The sequence below is a fragment of the Bombina bombina genome, chromosome 7, assembly GCF_027579735.1.
Source record: "Bombina bombina isolate aBomBom1 chromosome 7, aBomBom1.pri, whole genome shotgun sequence".
Lineage (NCBI taxonomy): Eukaryota > Metazoa > Chordata > Amphibia > Anura > Bombinatoridae > Bombina > Bombina bombina.
In genome coordinates, this window is record NC_069505.1 from 635,914,451 (window position 1) to 635,922,707 (window position 8,257).

Below are 8,257 nucleotides of genomic sequence, written 5' to 3' on the forward strand. Positions count from 1 at the left end.
TGTAGCAGTCATTGTTTGTACTTTTCATTAGCACATGCATGTGTATACAACATCATGTAATTACTGCATATTTCTGTATAGAACTATAATGTAGTAATCATTGTTTGTACTTGTCATTAGCGCATGCGTGAGTATACAACAACATCTAATTACTGCATATCTCTGTATAGAATTATAATGTAGCAGTCATTGTTTGTACTTGTAATTAGCGCATGCGTGTGTATACATCTAATTACTGCATATCTCTGTATAGAACTATAATGTAGTAGTCATTGTTTGTACTTTTCATTAGCACATGCATGTGTATACAACATCATGTAATTACTGCATATTTCTGTATAGAACTATAATGTAGTAATCATTGTTTGTACTTGTCATTAGCGCATGCGTGAGTATACAACAACATCTAATTACTGCATATCTCTGTATAGAATTATAATGTAGCAGTCATTGTTTGTACGTGTCATTAGCACATGCGTGTGTATACATCTAATTACTGCATATCTCTGTATAGAACTATAATGTAGTAGTCATTGTTTGTACTTGCCATTAGCACATGCGTGTGTATACAACAACATGTAATTACTGCATATCTCTGTATAGAACTATAATGTAGTAGTCATTGTTTGTACTTGCCATTAGCGCATGCGTGTGTATACAACAACATGTAATTACTACATACCTCTGTATAGAACTATAATGTAGCAGTCATTGTTTGTACGTGTCATTTGCACATGTGTGTGTATACAACCATGTGTTATTACTGCATATCTCTGTATAGAACTATAATGTAGCAGTCATTGTTTGTACTTGTAATTAGCACATGCGTGTGTATACAACATGTAATTACTGCATATCTCTGTATAGAACTATAATGTAGCAGTCATTGTTTGTACGTGTCATTAGCGCATGCGTGTGTATACAACAACATGTAATTACTGCATATCTCTGTATAGAACTATAATGTAGCAGTCATTGTTTGTACGTGTCATTAGCGCATACGTGTGTATACAACAACTTGTAATTACTGTATTTCTCTGTATAGAACTATACATCTAGATTATGAGTTTTGCGATAACAGAGGTGCGGTGTTAACGCACAGTTTTCCCTCACCGTTCACCTAAAGTACCGCTGGTATTACAGGTTTTTTTAAACCCGGCGTTAGTCACAAAAAGGTGAGCGTAGAGCAGAATTTAGCTCCACATCTCACCTCAATACCAGCGCTGCTATCAGCCAATAGGATTGAGCTCGCATTCTATTGGCTGTTCCAATCAGCCAATAGAATGCAAGCTCAATCCTATTGCCTGATTGGATCAGCCAATAGGATTGAACTTCAATCCTATTGGCTGATTGCATCAGCCAATAGGATTTTTTCTACCTTAATTCCGATTGGCTGATAGAATTCTATCAGCCAATCGGAATTGAAGGGACACAATCTTGGATGTCGTCACTTAAAGGTACCGTCATTTGGTGATAGTCGTCGGATGGAAGAGGATGCTCCACGTCAGATGGCTTGAAGATGGACCCGCTCCGCTCCGGATGGATGAAGATAGAAGATGCTGTCTGGATGAAGACTTCTGCCTGTCTGGAGGTCCTCTTCTGCCCGGATCGGATGAAGACTTCTGCCCATCTGGAGGACCACTTCTGCCCGGCTGGGTGAAGACGTCTCAAGGTAGGGTGATCTTCAAGGGGTTAGTGTTAGTTTTTTTTAAGGGAGTATTGGGTGGGTTTTAGAGTAGGGTTGGGTGTGTGGGTGGTGGGTTATAATGTTGGGGGGGTATTGTCTTTTTTTTTACAGGTAATAGAGCTGATTACTTTGGGGCAATGCCCCGCGAAAGGCCCTTTTAAGGGCTATTTGTAATTTAGTATAGGGTAGGGATTTTTATTATTTTGGGGGGCTTTTTTATTTTATTAGGGGGATTAGATTAGGTGTAATTAGTTTAAAAAAATTGTAATTATTTTATTATTTTCTGTAATTTAGTGTTTGTTAGTTTATTTAATTTAATTGTAATTAATTGTAGTTAGTTTAGGTAATTAATTTAATTATAGTGTAGTGTTAGGTGTAATTGTAACTTAGGTTAGGGTTTATTTTACAGGTACATTTGTAATTATTTTAACTAGGAAGGTATTAAATAGTTAGTAACTAAGTTAGGGGGTGTTAGGGTTAGACTTAGATTTTGGGGTTAATAAATTTAATATAGTTGCTGCGACGTTGGGGGCAGCAGATTATTGGTTAATAAATGTAGGTAGGTGTCAGTGATGTTAGGGACAGCAGATTAGGGGTTAATAAAATGTAACTAATGTTTGCGAGGTGGGAGTGCGGCGGTTTAGGGGTTAATATATTTATTGAAGTAGCGGCGATGTCCGGTCGGCAGATTAGGGGTTAAAAATGTAAGTGTTTGCGATGTGCGGGGGGCCTCGGTTTAGGGGTTAATAGGTTATTTATGGGTGTTAGTGTACTTTTTATCACTTTTGTTAAGAGTTTTATGTTACGGCGTTAGCCCATAAAACTCTTAACTACTGACTTTTAAATGCGGTAGGAGTCTTGACAGGAGAGGCTGTACCGCTCACTTTTTCCAAGACTCGTAATACCGGCGTTAGGCAAATCCCATTAAAAAGACAGGATACGCAATTGACGTAAGTGGAATTGCGGTATGCTCGAATCGCGGAAAAAAAGTGAGCTGTACACCTGTACCTGCAAGACTCGTAATACCAGCGGGCGTTAAAAAGCAGCGTTGGGACCTCTCAACGCTGCTTTTTAAGGCTAATGCAAGACTCGTAATCTAGGCGAAAATGTAGCAGTTATTGTTTGTACGTGTCATTAGCGAATGCGTGTGTATATAACAACATGTAATTACTGCATATCTCTGTATAGGACTATAATATAGTGGTCATTGTTTGTACGTGTCATTAGCGCATGCGTGTGTATACAACAACATGTAATTACTGCATATCTCTGTATAGGACTATAATGTAGTAGTCATTGTACGTGTCATTAGCGCATGCGTGTGTATATAACAACATCTAATTTCTGCATATCTCTGTATAGGACTATAATGTAGTAGTCATTGTTTGTACGTGTCATTAGCGCATGCGTGTGTATACAACAACATGTAATTACTGCATATCTCTGTATAGGACTATAATGTAGTAGTCGTTGTACTTGTCATTAGCACATGCGTGAGTATACAACAACATGTAATTACTGCATATCTCTGCATAGGACTATAATGTAGTAGTCATTGTTTGTACGTGTCATTAGCACATGCGTGTGTATACAACAACATGTAATTACTGCATATCTCTGTATAGAACTATAATGTAGCAGTTATTGTTTGTATGTGTCATTAGCGCATGCGTGTGTATACAACAACATGTAATTACTGCATATCTCTGTATAGAACTATAATGTAGCAGTTATTGTTTGTATGTGTCATTAGCGCATGCGTGTGTATACAACAACATGTAATTACTGCATATCTCTGTATAGAACTATAATGTAGCAGTTATTGTTTGTATGTGTCATTAGCGCATGCGTGTGTATATAACAACATGTAATTACTGCATATCTCTGTATAGGACTATAATGTAGTGGTCATTGTTTGTACTTGCTATGGCTATTTTTATTCTAGTTTTTAACCCTTAATATTCTAGATTATGTAAATAATTCCCCTCCACTCTCAGACCTTTGCTCTGATGGCTAATAGCTAACAAATGTGTCTAATTATCTGCAATCTACTGTATCTCCCCACCCCAGTGAGTGACAAACCTATTTTGGTGACATTTTTGCTTTTGTTTAATGCTGTCACCTGCCTCAGTGTCATAAGAAATGAAAATGACGCATTAACCCCGTGTTAGATGTCTAGGAATCTCGTCAGATCAGTATTATGAATGGATTATGGGGGTGTTTTTTTACTTACATATAGGGATAAAGAGACAGTAAACACCTGGAAATAACAACATATTTCTGCAGTCATCTAATAGATTAATATATCAGCAGAGTCTGAATTTTATTAGAACAGATTAACACATTGTTTGCCACATACCACCCACCAGTTCCCTTATCTGGAAAAGCCAAACCAGACTTAAAGGGACATAAAACCCAGATGTTTTTCTTTTATGATTCAGATAGAACATACAGTTTTAAACAACTTTCCAATTTGTTTTCTGCTATAAATTTAGCTTTATTTTCTTGGTATCCTTTGTGGAAGGAGCAGCAATGCACTGCTGGTAACTAGCTGACCACATCAGGTGAGCCAATGACAAAGGCATATATATGCAGCCACCAATCAGCAGCTAGTTCCCATCTCCTGAGCCTTAGTAGGTATGGTTTTAAACAAAGAATACCAAGAGAACAAATCATGTTCTATCTATCTATCTATCTATCTATCTTTATCTATCTCGCTATCAATCGTAATGAGAAAAACTGAGTACACACATGGCTTCTCCCTTTTGGCTTTATTTTTGTTAAACAAATAAATTAATATGTCATGTGTTGTTGTTCATCTCAGGTTGTATGTGCCTAATTTTAAGTCCTGCAAAGGACCAGATGATTTGTATTATGTCCTGATACGCAAAACCATAGAATTCAAAGAGGTGTATTTTATTTTTCACAAGACTGTTTCTATCTATCTATCTATCTATCTATCTATCTATCTATCTTTCTATATATCATCTGTGTTCTTGTCTACCTGTCTGTCTATCATCTAATCTTAGTATTTCAGTTTTCATACTGTATACATGAAAATCTTTTGAGATTTATTATTATTATTATTATTATCAGTTATTTGTAGAGCGCCAACAGATTCTGCAGCACTATAAACATAGGCGGTATACAAGGTAACATTTATAGGGATCAAATGGGTAGAGGGCCCTGCCGAGAGTTGCACTGTTGTAGTCAACTCTTATGAAGGTGATCTGCAAACAGTTTGGCTCTTAGGCTTACATGCTAAGGGGGTTCAGGAGATAGGAATGGAGGAGAGGAACTGGTATAAAGAAAGGTTAGTGTAGGTTGTATGCATCCCTGAACAGTAGAGTCTTTAGGGAGCACTTGAAGCTTTCAAAACTAGCGGAGAGTCTTGCGGAGTGAGGTAGAGAGTTCCACAAGATGGGAGTCAGTCTGGAAAAGTCCTGTAAACGGGAGTGTGATGAGGTGTCAAGAGAGGAGGAGAGTAGGAGGTCATGAGCAGAGCGAAGGGGACGGGAGGGAGAGTGTCTGGAGACAAGGTCTGAGATATAGGGGTGAGCAGTGCAGTTGAGGGCTTTGTATATCAGAATCAGATTTTTGTGTTTAATATTAGAGGCAAGAGGAAGCCAGTGAAGGGATTGGCAGAGAGGTGTTGCAGATGAAGAGCGACGTGAAAGGAAGATGAGCCTGGCAGAGGCATTCATTATGTATTGTAAAGGAGCTAGGTGGCAGCTAGGGAAACCAGAGAGGATGGAGTTGCAGTAATCGAGGCGGGAAAGGAGGAGAGAGTGGATTAAAATCTTAGTTGTATCTTGTGTAAGAAAAAGTCTAATTTTAGAGATGTTTTTAAGGTGGAAGTGGCAGGCTTTAGCCAAGGACTGAATGTGAGGAGTGAAATAAAGATCTGAGTCAAATGTGTCCCCAAGACATCGGGCATGCGGAGTAGGGGTAATGATGGAGTTGTCTACAGTTATAGAGAGATGGGGGGTGGAAATTTTAGAAGAAGGGGGGAAAAAAAGGAGCTCCGTTTTGGAGAGATTTAGCTTAAGGTAGTGAGAGGACATTAGTGTGTAATTTCCAAGCTATGGTAGGAGGGGCCAGATGAGCATGTTTTTGGGATGAGGTGCAGGGGGAGAGAGGGTGTTTAGGAATGTGTAAAGTTCATGAGCACAAAAGTAAGGTGAGTTTAAGAGAGATGGGCTAATGAACAGTGCAGGTGGTGAGGGGGAAGAAGTAATTGAGTAAAGTTGTTTGTTATAGAAAAAAGAGGTAGCAAAAAGGAATATGAATACATTGAGCGTTTTTACAAAAGTGGGAACCAAATAAACACATAAAACAGAGTATTACAGCAGCACTTGCATGAGGAAACAATGAGATACTTAAAATACAACATTATATGAGTACGTGCCTTGTGTCTTGCCCCTTGTCCAATTCTTGTATAATTCTTATCTTATCGCCTCACTTATAAAATGTTCACTTTAGAAATGTAAACATATGCTATTCTGACAATGCACACTGACCAGGCAATGCACAGCCCAAACAAGAGTTAAGTATATAGGCAGGGCAGTCAGCTGGTCCACTAAATTAGTTGATGGCTAAGTCAAGACAATTTAAAAGTCCAATTGAAAAGTTAGATCCTGGTCAGGTCAGGGTAAGATAAGTTAAGATAAACAAGACAGTAACATTTGGAGGAGGTTGAAGCTGTGGCATACGACAGCTATAAATTTAAGAATAATATCAAGTATTGATAAGGATTAAACATCACATGGCAATTAACAAAACATTAGAAATAAGGCATTGGGAATAACATTACAATAAATGCAGGACCTATTTAACAACCTAAAATCATAGGCTCAATATACATATACACATACCAAAATAGAGTTACAAGAGTGCGGAAAGCACCAGAATGCAGTGAATAGTTTGCAGATGAACAGGGACTCTATTCATGTACCAAAAGAGAGTTACAGGAGAGGAGAAAACACCAGAATGCAGTGAATAGTTTGAAGATGAACAGGGACTCTATTCACGTACCAAAAGAGAGTTACAGGAGAGAAGAAAGCACCAGAATGCAGTGAATAGTTTGCAGATGAACAGGGACTCTATTCACGTACCAAAAGAGAGTTACAGGAGAGGAGAAAACACCAGAATGCAGTGAATAGTTTGCAGATGAACAGGGACTCTATTCACGTACCAAAAGAGAGTTACAGGAGAGGAGAAAACACTAGAATGCAGTGAATAGTTTGCAGATGAACAGGGACTCTATTCACGTACCAAAAGAGAGTTACAAGAGAGAGAAAAAAAACAACAGAATGCAGTGAATAGTTTACAGATGAACAGGGATTCTATTCACATACCAATAGAGAATTACAGGAGAGAGAAAAAAACAACAGAATGCAGTGAATAGTTTGCAGATGAACAGGGAAGCTATTCACGTACCAATAGAGAGTTACAAGAGAGAAAAAAACAACAGAATGCAGTGAATAGTTTGCAGATGAACAGGGAAGCTATTCACGTACCAATAGAGAATTACAGGAGAGAGAAAAAAACAACAGAATGCAGTGAATAGTTTGCAGATGAACAGGGAAGCTATTCACGTACCAATAGAGAGTTACAAGAGAGAAAAAAACAACAGAATGCAGTGAATAGTTTGCAGATGAACAGGGAAGCTATTCACGTACCAATAGAGAGTTACAAGAGAGAAAAAAACAACAGAATGCAGTGAATAGTTTGCAGATGAACAGGGACTCTATTCACGTACCAAAAGAGAGTTACAGGAGAGGAGAAAACACCAGAATGCAGTGAATAGTTTGCAGATGAACAGGGACTCTATTCACGTACCAATAGAGAGTTACAGGAGAGAGAAAAAAACAACAGAATGCAGTGAATAGTTTGCAGATAAACAAGGACTCTATTCACGTACCTGAAAGCAGAAGAGAGATAATATGGTTAGCTTGATGTTGTGTGCATTTCTTCCGCAGATGTCAATTGGCAGATTTCTGTCTTAATTAGCAGCACTGTGGTGAGTACTGGGTATAAATCTTATCTTAATGCCTCACTTATAAAATGTTCACTTCGAAAATGTGACCATATGCTATTGTGATGATGCATACTGCCCAGGCAATGCACAACCCAAGCTAGAGTTAAGTATATGAATGAACTAACCAGAATAATTAGATAAATCTAAACCTATAAAACATAAGTCCAGCTCTACCAAGCAAAGCTAAACAATAACAATTCCTGATGTATGTTGTACCGGTGTCTGTAAAGAGAGGGCATTAAACAGCAGAATAACCATCTCTCTCTGCCAGTCTAAATAAACAAAACAAATCCCGATTTCACGGTAATGAGACACATTTTTATGCTTATAATTTCAAAACAAATTCCTGAACACCTATTAAGTGGTGATTATTTCCTCCCACACTGCCCTGATCTTGTCTAACCAGTTGGGTTTATGTTCTTGTAGTTTGTTAGTGACACAGCCCTGTAGTTATTGTGTCAGAAAAGGAACAACACATCATATTGATTTATAAGAAATATTTGTATATGCTGCTTACTTAATATCTGCAT

At 38.0% G+C, this 8,257-nt stretch overlaps 1 protein-coding gene across 1 annotated transcript in view; it reads right to left on the bottom strand.

The window, feature by feature from the left end:
- Positions 1 to 7,931, bottom strand: part of NKPD1 (NTPase KAP family P-loop domain containing 1) — a 62,871-nt gene extending 54,940 nt beyond the window's left edge. The window contains exon 1 of the mRNA XM_053689221.1: positions 7,611 to 7,931. The gene's annotated coding sequence lies outside the window, so the exon portion shown is untranslated. The remainder of the gene's footprint in view (positions 1 to 7,610) is intronic.
- Positions 7,932 to 8,257: the final 326 nt, after the last annotated feature.